Source organism: Cyanistes caeruleus, chromosome 6 (genome assembly GCF_971803275.1).
Source record: "Cyanistes caeruleus chromosome 6, bCyaCae1.hap1.1, whole genome shotgun sequence".
NCBI lineage: Eukaryota > Metazoa > Chordata > Aves > Passeriformes > Paridae > Cyanistes > Cyanistes caeruleus.
The window spans coordinates 28,971,888-28,985,751 of NC_141706.1; positions in this window are offsets into that span (position 1 = coordinate 28,971,888).

Consider the following 13,864-nt stretch of genomic DNA (forward strand, 5'->3'; position numbering starts at 1 on the left):
TTGCTGCAGGTTTTAGAATGCGAAACCTGACACGGAAATGAGCTAGTACTGGGAATCCCTCAGAAAGTAGCCACTTTATAACTGGGGAACAGATGCACTCCTGCCTTGCATATTCTGGCAGACATATTCAGGTTTGCTGCTGCAGGCATGTACAGAAGGTTTCCAAGTATCAAAAGACTGTCTTACATCATCACTTTGCAAAAAAAGAAAAATGGATAATATGGCCTGGGGCAGAAAAGGCACAGTCAGGGAGTTAGAGCCACTGAGAAAGAAGCATGGAACACAGTCCTGTAAGCAACCAGTTGTAAAACATGGTATTTTTAAATTCCTAAAGTGCCATCCTCAGTGAAGTCTAGTACATCGGACTTGTCCTTCACAAGCAACATAGGCAAAGGCTGTCTGCCTCCTTCCCTCTCTCAAGGGTATGCATTGTAGTTTTCCTGATGGAGAAATCTTCTAGTGAATGATACTTTAGTGAAGAGTTTCATATAAAGTTTTTCTTAAAGCAAACTTTTAAGAAAGAAGAGATTGGATCAGAGGTTTGCTGAAAGCATGAGTACTTCCATGTGGAACTGAGAAATGCTGGCATCTTGTCACCTCTCTGAAGTGATTTTAGCTATCCTGAAGGCAGTTAATTTTAATTAAAATGTAAAATTGCATTATAATAAATATGACATTGAATCCTTAAATAAACCTGTTTCTCTGCTGACTTACCACCTTCTCAGTGATGTATTCTTACAGTTTTTCCCCAGGAGGTGCCGGTTTTCCGTATGATCCCAGTAGGACAAGGACTCAGACTCTGCAAAGTATTTCTTAAAACACTTTTCATTTACACTGACACAAGAAAGAGAATGGTACAGGTAATTTTACATCCCCTTAGATGCTGGGAGCCCTGAGCTGCGTGGCATCAACAGACCTCTGATCAGAGCACAGCACACTGTGCAGATCCCACCCATGGAAAGATCATTCAGCATTTTGGCCTTTGAACTCTCGCAGGATTTTCTCAAAAGAAAACAACTCTATTCATCATTTCTACTGTCAAACAAAAAGTTCTCATGAGAACTTGTTGCTGCACTTTTCAGATAAAGGCAAGGGCAGGCAGGTGGTGCAGTTGCTGCTGCTGAGTTGGGTCTGCCAGCTGGCCCCTGTCACCATTAGCTGGATGAGTTTTTCTGGGGCATGCACAGCATGACACTGTCCTGGAGGCCAAGCTGCAAGTGGAACACAGCACAACACAGCCCTGTGCCTGCTGAGGGTAATGTGAAGTGCTGCACAATGGCCTTCCAGTTCCAATCATTCTGCTTAGGATAATTCAGAGAACAGCTAATTGCATCCTTCCCTCCCTCTCCCATACAATTCCTCCTTTTACATAATTTTCAGGGATTTAGCTATCCTTAGGAACACGTACTTTTTTCCCCCCACCCTTTGTTAAACAAGGCTTTAGAACAATTGCAGTAGGCAGACTCTTGAAGAATTAATTCCAGGTTTTACAATGTGTGTGGTGCAAGCCTGGACAAAATGTTCAGAATTTTAGGCAGTCTAGGAAAGTTCCCAGAATGGCTGAACTTATCAGATTTGAATTTATACTGAACCGTAGTGATTAATCTTATTCAAGGGTGTGCTAGACAAACTGGCACCAAATACTGATTCATGTAGGTGCTATAGAATTCTTTTCCTTATTATAGAAATTTTGTACCTTTGATATATGGGGGGGTTCTCTTTGTTTTTGTTTGTTTGGTCGTTTTTTGAGATGAACTGTCTCAATTAAAACTAAGCTGTTCCTCTTGCTTTCCACTATCCATTAGTTGTCTTCTTCCTTACCAGATGGCAAGGATTTTACTGCATTTTTTTTGCCCAAATGCACTAGACCTCCCCTTCATATTGCTCTAATTGTGTCTTTTTTTGGTTTTTTCTCAAGTAAATGTGTCTTTCTTTGGTCCTTCAAATATTTCCAAGAAACTAGATACTTCCAAGAAGCTAGACAGACTTTGTGGAATTGTTGTCCAGGTTTACACTATTCTCCATTTCCTATCCACATCTCAGTTACTTGATTTTTCATTGCAGCTTTCAGATGGGGACTTGTTAGTGCCAAGGAATTGAATCTGACAAGAAAACTGACAAGAAAAGACAAGCAGTTATGCAATTGAAAAGGAACATTTCTAAATCTGAGCTTTTGGTTTTGTGATTTTTTTACCTTGGCAGGTTCTAACTGAAAAGGGGAAAATGTAACAAAACCAAAATACCTGATCATTAAACATTCAGTTTCTTACAGTTCAGCCTCTAAATATTAAGTTCCAAGCCATGCTTCCACTTGAGACTTTTCTTCCCTCTAACTACCAGTTTCTGGGGTATCTTAATTATTAAGCTTCTGAGGTGCTAAGTTATTATTTTTTTTTTTAAATTTTAGTTAGCTCCTCTTCCTCAGTGGTGCAGAAATGAGTCACTTGCTGAAAACTAGAGATACCTTTGTGTATCCCATTGCAGTTCTGTGTTACAGCAGTATATATAAAATATATGGTTGATACATATGCTATGGTTTCTGCGTTTATTTTACATATTTATATAGTAGCTTATATATAAATAATATATAAATAGTATATAAAGATACACACTAATATATACATATATATATATATACACTAATAGATAAATTTATATTTATATAGTTTATTATCTTCACAGGTAAATTGGCAGTGTTCATTTTTCTTGTTTAACAATATCTTCCTCAGCAAGAAGATTCCAGGAAATGAAAACATTAGAGAGAGTGTGTCTTTTTCAAGAATTGTTTAGTAAAACTTCCTAACCATGCTAAAATCTTGTCTACAAGCTTTAGCTTGCCACACAGACATTCTGGAATATTTCCTGGTGGGAATCTGGGCTTGTGATAGCTCTTAGCTTATACTAACAATTATTATTAACTATTGTTACTAATTCCCATTTTAATAATTCTAAGTATAGGCAAGCCAATATAGGAGCTCAGCTAGAAGCATCAGAGAAGAAAATCTTAGAATAAACAGAGTTCTGACAGTTGCTGATGCTTTACATGGGGGGTCACTTGACCCCACTTTCAACTACTTGGCTTTGAATGTGATTTACTGCCTGCAGCAGTGCTTACAGTCATGCTATCTTCCTTGAGATTAACTGCTGTTAGCATCAATTTTATCTAAATTTATTAAAATTAAATTAAAATTTTACTTTAAAATTATTATTAGAGACAGAAGAAAAACAGTTTAAAGGAATTATAGCAATACCTCCTACTTTCATGAAAATACAATTATTCAGCAGTCAGGTTTCTACGGGGTAGTAAGGATTAAAATTCAGTTACCATGTAACCTGAACTTCTCTTTAGAAGGAAAGAGAACAATTCTCTGAGTCCAGTCTGTCCATGAGATATTTTCAATATAAGTACTTGGTTCAACTGATATCCCCATAAATGTCTTCTGGTCACTCTGACCCGTGATAAAATTTCTTTCTAACCATCAGTTGAGGAAAAGTTAAGTCTCAAGTTTGTGAGCTAAATGTCACAGAAATTACCACTAGTAGGAACATCAGTTTATAATTGTCAAGAAAGGTAAAGAAGACACTGGTTTGATCGGCTGAATTATCCAACCAGCCAGAAAATGGCCATCCTGGGGCTATCCATCCAGGCCCACAAGAATGACCAAGGGAATCCCGGTATGAGGAAAGGAGCTAGGACTATTTAGCCTGGAGAAGGGGAGACTCAAAGAACTTCTTATCAAAATGTATAAATATCTGAAGGGAGGGTGTTAAAAGGATGTATCCAGACTCTTCTTAGTGCCTAGTGCCAAGAAGCGATGAGCACAAACCATGAGGCAGTAAAATATGACACTTTTCTGCTCTAGCTGAACATTAGAACGTGTTTCCCAGGGAGGCTCCACCCTTGGAAATACTCAGAACTCAATGCAGTCAAATGTTCAACCGAAATGTTGCAGTCTTGGGCAACTTGCTGTAGCTTACCCAGCTTGATTAGGTAAGCACAGAAGGTCTCTTCCATTCTCACTTCTGAGAAAAAACAACCACACAGTACTCATCTTCCATCTGAATATTTCTTGGTTCTTAGCTCCCTTCCTAACAGCTTTCATTCTGAGTCTAGAACCTGATGTGCCCTTCCCTCTCTTATATATATTCCCATATTCCTTAAGTGCTGAACCTACCCCCAGACTACTGTGTAGAAGTTGGAGGGGGCAGTGCCACACATTTGTTTCTGGCACCACAAAAGCTCTGTCTGTTTTCCTCGAGTGCTGTGTCTCCAAGTGACACAGACTCCAACAGACCATTATCAGAGACCTCAGACTTGGAAAGCTGTTGTTAATGCAAGAGGACAGCATCACTGGGCATTTCTGTCAGGTTTGCCCTCTTTCTAGCCTGATTGCTTTCTGCCAAGAGATTTTCAGCCTTAGGATGTGCATCTTAGCCTGAAGATGAAATTCTGTGATTTCCTTGAAACCTTTACCCTCCCATCTCCCTGAGCTCTTCAGTTCATCAAACGTTAGACTCAAGGGACAATAATAGTTTGTCCCTGAATCCCTTAAGCTGTCTGAGCAGCTTATGTCGCTTGCCAATGAAGCAAGTTATGATATATGGAGTTTGGAAGGGTTTTGACAATCAGGAGGTGACCACTGAGAATCCCGTAATTTTCTCCATTCACAGATGAAGTTGCAGTCCAGATGAACTTCTCTTTGTCTTTTCATGCCTGGCTTTGCTTTGGTCCTCATACTGGGCATTGCTCAACATTCCCCATAGGATTGTCATGGCTAATAATGTGCTGTGATGATGTACACTGCAGAGAATGGTACTTGTCAAGATCACAATCCAACAAATCTATCTAGATCAAAATTAGAATGAACAAGTAACTTCTAAAGCTCAAAATTTCAATTAGGTTTTGAGTAGATTGCTTAAAGTAAGCTTGAAAGAATAAGAAAAAAAGGGGAGGAATTTTTGGTATTCATAAGGATGGGAGCACAGTAAAACTTAGGAATAGGATAGAAAGTTGTCATTCTTGAAAGGTCCATTAAGCAAACTCAAGGATTTGCTGGAAAAAATTGTCCTGTAGAAGCATTTCTGAATTACATTCTGATACAGCAGGAAAACCATTAAAAGCCCTAAGGAACAAGAGAAACCGACTACGCTGCTTTGTGTACACGAGGAACTTTCTGATAAAGCTTACTCCCCTAAATCCTTCACTGCTAGGTAGCAATAGGAGAAATTTGTCAAGAGAAATTAGTCCTTGCCTAAAAAATAGCCTGTTACTTGAAATAATGTCAGCTGCAAAGTCTGTACTCATTATAAGTTTACTAAATGTTTTAATGGGTCTTGTGCCAATAATGAGCTTATAAAATATATGACTTGTACCTTGTAATGTAATGTGTTGCCCAAGTGCATTGATTACCTTTCAGTTTCAAGGTGTCGAGAATTTCTAATGTAATGGGCTTGTTTGCAGGCTGTGCAAGCTTTCTGAGTGATGAAAAGGTTGTGACTGCACCAAATGTGAATTATTCAGTGTAAACAAATTTCTGTGCAAAGCAAACGAAAGTAGTCACTCTGCCACTCTGTTTTATTCTTCCTGTATTTTAAGCCTCTTCAAAGGATAACCCTTATCTGCTTTGTTATTGCCCTTTAATGATGTTAAGGTTATTGAGGAAGACAGAAGCAATAAGGATGCTAATTGCTTGCTCAGACATCTATCTCCCATTTTCATCCCCCTCAAGGTTGTCAGAGAGAAACCTTTTCAGCAATTTGTACGAATATTCTACCATTTAGAAATGTCCAGCACATAGCCCAATAGTTGGACAATCTGCTTTAATGAGAGCCTTGTATGACTGGAAGTAATTCATCCCCATGCAGGTTTTCCCCCAATATTTTTTATTTACCTCTCCCCACAAGAGGCTTATCCATTTAATTATTGGGGCTTGTTATGTTTCTGCAGACAAATGGGATGCAGAAACAGCTGCTGGAGGAAGTGCTGCAGGAGTCCGCTATGTTTTTTGCTAAGTAGTTAGTCCAGAGTGTACCAGCGAAATGCTCACAGTGTTTTTCAGATCTCCCAATTCTATGGGCTAACATGGAGAACAGGAGAGAAAGGGAGAGAGAGACAAAAGACCATGAAAGGCAAAGAACACACTAGGGAAAGATGATGATGGTCCCTATCCTGTGTTCAAGGAGAATGACAATCACTGTAAAACAGTCTGTTCTGTACCTCTGGAAATCCCAGAGATATCCCAGAGAAAGCTAGAGGAGAAGCAAAATCTCTAAGCTCCAAGAGATGAGGAATGTGAAGTCCCTAAATCCAGTCTCTAGGCAAGCACCTCGGATGATACTTTGTTGTGATATTCTTCTCCACTATATGTCTAAAGTTCAATAGAAAGTGTAATCTTTATCAAACAAATTAGGGAAAAGTGAGACCAAGCCAATTACTCAGTTCTGCCTCTGATTAATGAAAGATTATTCCTGTAATAATTTCTACCTTTTCTCTTTTTTTTGTCTCATTGTACATTTTGAATGATTTCAAAATTCTGCTCTATTTCTGCATTTCATTTCTACTAAGTAAAACCAAAAGCCATTTCTCCAAAGAGAAAACCTATTTTTTTTCTGCTATAAGTTCTGTTTCAATACCCCTCAGAATACCGAAATATTAGACAAAAATTCTAGAACATAAGACTGGATAATTGCAGAATTCATTGCTAATTTCTACAAACTCATGTTTTTCTGGTTATGGATGATGTAAATTCAAGGGTAGAACTGCACACTTACATGAAGAGAATTTGTGTATGTCCTGGGGTGACTTTATGATGTTTCTATCCCCAAATGCTTTATTTCTGTTACATATTAAGTTCTGCACCTTTGAGACTGGCTCTGAGAGTGAACTGGGGGAAGAAGAAGCTGCAGTTTGTGTTCAGAACGAGCCCTCACTCCCCTGCATCCTGCTCCTGGACTGTGTTGTCTGCAGCACAGACAGACAGCAGGACAGGGCTCTCCTGTGCTGTTAGTTTTTAGCTAGCTGAGGCAGAGAGGTTCCCTGGACTGTTTTTTTTCCTTTTCCTGGATCTGTTCAAACCTGCTCTGGACTGAAAACCCAGCCAAACCCCGGAGCTCAGGCCTGTGGCCCACTGGGGCCTGGGCCTCGGCACTTTCCAGCACCGGAGGGACTGATAAGAGATTGAGCAAGCTACATCACATGAAAAGCACTTTTCTGGATTTGCCATCTCATCAAACAGCAAGAGGTTTTATTGTTTAGTATTATTCAATTTCTGTTAAATAAACAGGTTTTCCCACTTTTCTCCAAGGTAATCTTTTTTCCTGAATCAGTTGGGGGAGGCTTGAATTTGCTTTTCTAGGGGGACCCCTGTCTAGAGGTTCTCTCCCAAATTTGCCCTAAACCAGGAGAGTGTAATAGATAAATTCAGTATTGCCCACGTTTGCACAGGTGATAAACGCAATACATCTCCACTTAGGAATGTCTCGTTCCTACATAATGTCACACAAAATTCAGCCAGCAATATGAATTAGCTCTACAGAAACAGAATGTAAAGCTGGAATAGTCACAGCTGAGCAGAAAACACTCATAGCACCACATAAATTATGGGCTGAAGCACAGGCAGCCCACATGCTGCACAATGAATGGTGTAACCACCTGCAGTGAACCAGGGTGGGAGTCACCAGCTGAGGTGTGCACTGCCTGCAGGTCCCATTCCCTGTGCTGCAGGAACGTGCTCTCCCTTCCCATCTGTGACAAAACCACAGGTGTTTGCCCCCTCACCGAGTTCAGTCTCAGACATCCATCCAAAGTTAAACAGGTTTACACCAGCCTGGAGCATCAGAACGGAAGTCGGTCAGGGAAGCAGGAATATGGCACCTCCAAAGGGTGGCAACCTAAACAAGAATATACACAGAACAGTGTAAGATTTCTTTTTTTCACTAAGACCTAGTTGGGTGTCCTACAGGAAAGGAAGTGCTGCAAAAGAGTGAGAAGGAATAGAACCTGAAGAAATCATCCCTGTGTTAAATCACAGTACCTCAGTAAGATGTATTGCACTGTGGCAGAGGAGGATTTATTTAATAAGACTAATTTCTATCTACTTTTATTTTTAAAATTTATTGATTCTTTGCATCTTAGCTCTGAAGGTCCTAAAATAAAAGTAGAAATACAAGTCAGAAAGCTTCAGAAAGTTACCCATGACAGAAATATATTGTGACATACTAAATTATGGACACAAGGCAGTTCTACAGCTTTCTGAATGTCCTGATAAACAGAGCTCCCTTGAGCTTAGAATTTAATACACCAGAATAGCAGGCAGTAAATCTTGGAGTCAAGAATGCAGGACAGACTACTAGAATGAGAAGTTTGGAAAGCAGGGAAGAAAATAATTCAGAACTATGCAGTGTAACCCAAAGGAGGCAAAAATTCAATTTGTAGCATATCTACAGCAGAATAACCAACATAAAAAGAGTGTTGTTAGTATGACAAAAAGAGACAAAAGAAAAGAAATATAAAAGAAAGAATATTTTTTGGGGTGGCTTGTCTGCCTTACATATGTATGATTTTAGAATAAGAGAGCTCCTCAGTCTAACAGAGAAAGCTGTACTGTAGACAGCAGTAAGACCAAAACTATTACTAAAGAAGTTCATTAACTGCTGGAAAAACTTCCTTATGAATGTGCTAAATTAATCTCCCCAAGGTGTTTAAATATAGACAAGATATTCACATGGAACATACATCCAGCTCTGTTGGAGGACATACATTTTTTAAAAGATTCCGTTGATAAAGTTCAGTTGTTTATGAGAGGCGAAGTTTGGTGAGATTATTGCAAAAGTCTTTTCTGGCCTGGAAAGCTATGGCATTTCTTGGGGGATTTTATCTATGGAGCCACAGTAAATCCATGCTTGGGTAAGCAATTCCGAATGACAGTTATATGGATTTTATTTGCTGTGATGCACTGTGTAAGACAGACAAATTATTCACAATTGTCTTAGAAACAAAACCAAATATTCCAATTGAATTTGTGTTTACACAATGCTTGCTTTCACTTTCAGTCAAAAAAAGATGTGTCTTTATTATTCAGGGGAGGTATATGCAGGACACATACAGGATACTTTAGCACTGGAGAAAGTTATCTGAATATGAGTACTTTTTTTTTCTTCCAGAAATATGTTATATATTTTTATCACATTACACCAGTAAAGAAAACTTGCTAAGGAAAATAATTCTTAATATAGCTACATTCATTCAGTTTTGGCAGAGATTTCAGATTTTTCTTTTGCAAAGAATGTGCACTTTTTATTACAATAGATAACAACTTGTGTCTCAAAAGTGGGAAAAAAGTAGTAAGCTTCTGATAAAGTAAAATTGAAACAAGCTGAAGTGTTGCTTCCTGTTGCTATTTAACTTCATGCAGTGGAGGTACATAAATGGAGAAAGGTGGTTGAACTGGAATTCAATAGCATCAGATGAAAGTCTGTTGAGTGCTGGATTGTGTTTTAAAAATGAATCATTAGGACTGAAAATCTTATGTCAGTTTTCCTGCTGTGTATTAGTAAAACAACAAAACTGTTTCTGAAATTTAGTTTTGTGTATATATTTCAGTGAATATGTGGTGCTTTTTGCTTTTGAATTAACCAACCATAGTTTGAAAAATAAAAAATGCTTGCAGTATGGGTGGAGGAATAAGAAATACAATGCAAAAGCAAAGGCTGAAAGGGTAGATTCTACTAAATAGATTTAAGAAAAGGCAATTCTTTTTCTTAGTTATTCACATAAGCAGATACCATTATAATATGGAAACAACTGACTACATATTAAAAAATAAATAAATAAAAAATTAGACGCTTTTAACTCTAGGTTAGTGACCAACCTTTATTAGGGGAATGGTAAGTTACATGTCATTTTTCTGATTGCATGACAGTTTAAAAGAAAAATGTGTTTTGTAACCAAAGAGTTACAAAAATTAGGTTACACCTAACATTGTTAGGTATATAATTGTAAAATTATTGTGATGCATTTTGTTTCCTGTGTAGTGACAGATAAAGCAGAACATATGTGGCTCCCAGACACCAGTAAATGTTCCTTGGTCCCAGATACTCTTAATAACCCTCACCTTCTACAGGCATAGATGTAAGACACTTTTTTCCACCAGTTCATTTTTGATTGAAAATGTGACACACTGAATGTGTCATTGTGTTGTGTCCTTTGTAGCTTCCCTTCTTTCCTTGCTCTTAAGGGTCACTGAGACTTAAATGGCTATTTTATACTCTTTGTACAATATTAAATTCATCCATTTACAGTCAGACCTTAGCATGAAACAGGCATCTTTTCAGCAAGGAGACCGAGCACCTAAAGGGGAAAATGCTCACATTTCTTTCTGTCACAGACCAGAGCCCAAACTCAGCTCCCAAGCCCACGAGGAGTGGTTGCTCAGGGCCACTATAGCCTTTGGTACAGTCAGGGCCCTGGGAGAGCCACGCATCAGTCCTGTCACAGAGGCCTGAAAGTGGCATGTTCCAGCACAATTCCTAATCCAGGAAATCTAGGAATCAGGAGCCTGAGGTCTTCTTTTCAACTGCTTAGCCATGACCACTGTTTTTGAGATATCTCCATAAAATCCTTATTTTCTGCTGGATGCTTTTGCTGCACCAAACTTTGAGGATGAAAAGGTTAAGTAATTAATGCAAAACTTGAAGGATGGAAATTTATGATTTTTTTTTTTTCTACCAGTGCCTGGTTTTCACATACAGTTCTCTCTGCTCTGGGTGACAGTCTTCAACGGAAACACAAAATAGCTCAAAGAAAAAAGCCGGTCTCCATATGCATGCACTTTAGTTCTGAGATGTGAGAAAAAGACGGGTTGCTTGTTGCCTATGTTTTATCAGATTCTTTGGATTTTTCAAAAGCCATCTGTGTACACAAAAAAAAAGGCATGTTGGTGCATGTACAGTAACTATTTGTTGATGGTTTGGTGTGGAATGAACAGACTTACTTATGACCTGTTTCATCTGTTAGTTGTATCTTATTTGTGGTTCAAAGAAAATCGACTATTGGAAAAGAAGTGAGAATATTGTACAATGTGCTGTGTTGATTTTTCTTGTTAAGACTTTAATAACCAAGGGCTTCTCTGAGCTAAAATGTTGCAGCTCTTTGAAATCTTCACTTGAAGCATGCTGTGTGTCCCTTGGTAATCAGGGTGGAATTAACTGCAGTTTGTAGCCCGGCCTGTCTTTGCTCACTGCTTGGAATCATGGTGTGAACAGCAGCTGCCTTTGAGGTAGCTGTTCTTTAGCAGTGTTAAATGGGATATGCTGTGGCATAATAATTAGCTTAGAAAATTTGAATTCCTTTTAAAATTGATTCATTCCCTGCTGGCTAGAGTTTATGGAGAGAGCTAGGATTTATCCACTTTTGTCTTCTGCTGATATTGTTTACACTACTGAGCTCACATCCTATCGTATTCTGCCAGTCTCTGCTAATCTTCCATAGGAGTTGTATGATGAGCAGGAAACATGAGAATCTATTGGGTGCTAGATTTTATTGATTTTGTTACAACTTTATTATACAACTTTATTGTTATACAACTTTAGTCCTTGGGATTATGACTATTGTATTACTAAATATCTGAAAAGGAATGTTGTATCACACCATTTCAGCAATTCTCCCTAGGGAAATTACACTTCCATCCTACATCATTTGAAACCATTCAGACAGTCTTCTAAGAACTCATAGAAATATAATACTTTCAAAGGTTTATTTTATCTAGTAAGATGTTTTGATCTAGTTTCTCTCTTGCTGTGCCTTTGTAAGGTGTTGTATCTATTCCTGTAGTTGGGGATCTAACACCAAGTTTGAGATAATAATGAAATATTATAATGGACCTTAAAAGACTTCATGTAGAGATTACCATGGCATCACTATCCCTGGGTTGTGAGAAGCCTTTTGCAATGGAAATGTAGAGACTCAGGACTGTGACTGCATCATTGGTGAAAACTCTATGCAGTGTAACTATCCTAATGCCTGAAACTGTCTCCTCTGGCATTTTGCTTGCACAGGAGGTAAGAAACTGTTGGACTAATCATTAAAACTGTCAAGAGATTTAATGACGCCACTGACTGGCAGGGAAGGCATGCTTCAGGTTCTTGGATGTAAAAAGAAATACCTAATGTTTCTAAGTCACTGGCCTTATTTCAGCTATTGTCTGTTGGAAGGGGAACAGGCTTTTGACAGCTTTCTTTCATCTGAGCATAGGATGACTCGGATTGTGGCAAAGCAAAGGCTTCTTTCTAAGTGACCATTCAGAGTGCTGGCTGAGAAACCTGAAATGCTTTTGTGTAAGCAATGAAAGGATCTTCCAGAGCAGCTCTCTGGACAAAGGCTTTGCCTTTGAAGGAAGTTATATACAGGGGACAGAATCTGAAATGCTGTTTTTCAGATTCAGGAGGCAGGTGAGAAGTCCTTACAAGAATTTTCCTAAAGACCTGAGCACAATACAACAAAGGATGTAGGGCAAACTGCACAAACAGGAAAATCCTCTTTGTTTCTAAATGTTTAGAGAGCAATAGCTCAAAGAAACCTCAGTTAAAAGCAGAACAACACCATTTTAGGTACTCGTGCATGGTCCCAAAACTTAAGATCCAAATTAGACGTGTCACATGCTTGGGCTCATAGTCTGGATATTGCGTACTTGGAGTGCTTAAGCAGCTCAGAGGGCGTATTAAGTATGTGTCTTCTCACTGAAGGAGAGATTTTGAGCTCTGGTCATTGAAAGGGGTAATATTTTGTGTGTTACTTTATTGTGAAGCAGCACATGTTTTTCTTTCTGCAGCCATGGCTCCAACAGTAATTGAGAGGTGTGACTCCCTTGTTCCTTATTTTGACGAATTAGTTGTGTCTCTATTTTTATATGCATCTATCTTTCTGACCCTTTAGTATTAGGTTTTAAAAAACAAAGTTAAACTAACCTACATTCTAAAGTCAAGTCCTCAAATGCTAGGAAGCTTGATAGGCCAAGTTCTATAGGAAAGCTTGATTTATCATGAGTGCATATACTATAATATAGATGGTGTACTATACACTGCCAAACACAGATTTTAGTGATATTGTCATGAGTTTTTTGGGTTTGTTTTCTATTTTTCCCACAGAGCCCTCTTATCATTTTGGTGGAAAAAAAAGAAAAATAAAATGCAGAAAAAAAAGCGAGGTAGCTAATGGGACTGAGGCCTGATGGTAGAAGGAGGAACACAGAAAGAATATGCAGATTGAAAATAAAAGGAAAAATACAGCTGATGAAAAAGGTAACTTGCTTTTCTACTGGATAATATGGAATAACAATACGTTAAAAACCACTGGAAAGTTTTATTAGTAAAGCTAATTTAATTTTTACTTCCTGATTCTGAGTGAAATAGACAAACATAGTAAGTTGCTGCTGAAAAGCACAACTTTCCTAATTAACATCAGTTTGAGCAATCATTACGCTCTGGATTAAATCCCTATGCTGAGAAAGAGAGAAATTCAGAAGAGATCATTAGCAAAATGTAGTTAACCATGTTCCTCTGATGAACTTCAGTAACTGACCCCTAGAGCTATGAAGGTCTATTATCACATCTACAAGGAGGTGGAATAGAATCCCTCTGCCCATCATTATTCTTATTCTAAATGGGTTTACAAAGACACCAGCTAGTTGCCCCAGTTTTACTTCAGCATGTTACAGTGTATGATCTGCTTTGGTAGCAAAACTGTAACTCCTATTGATGTCAAAAAATAGTGGTATTAAAGCACAAACATCTGCATTGCCATGGCATGAGGGTGTAATATGCTCATTATTAAAGTAATAACAGATCTTCCAACAGATGAAGCCAAGAA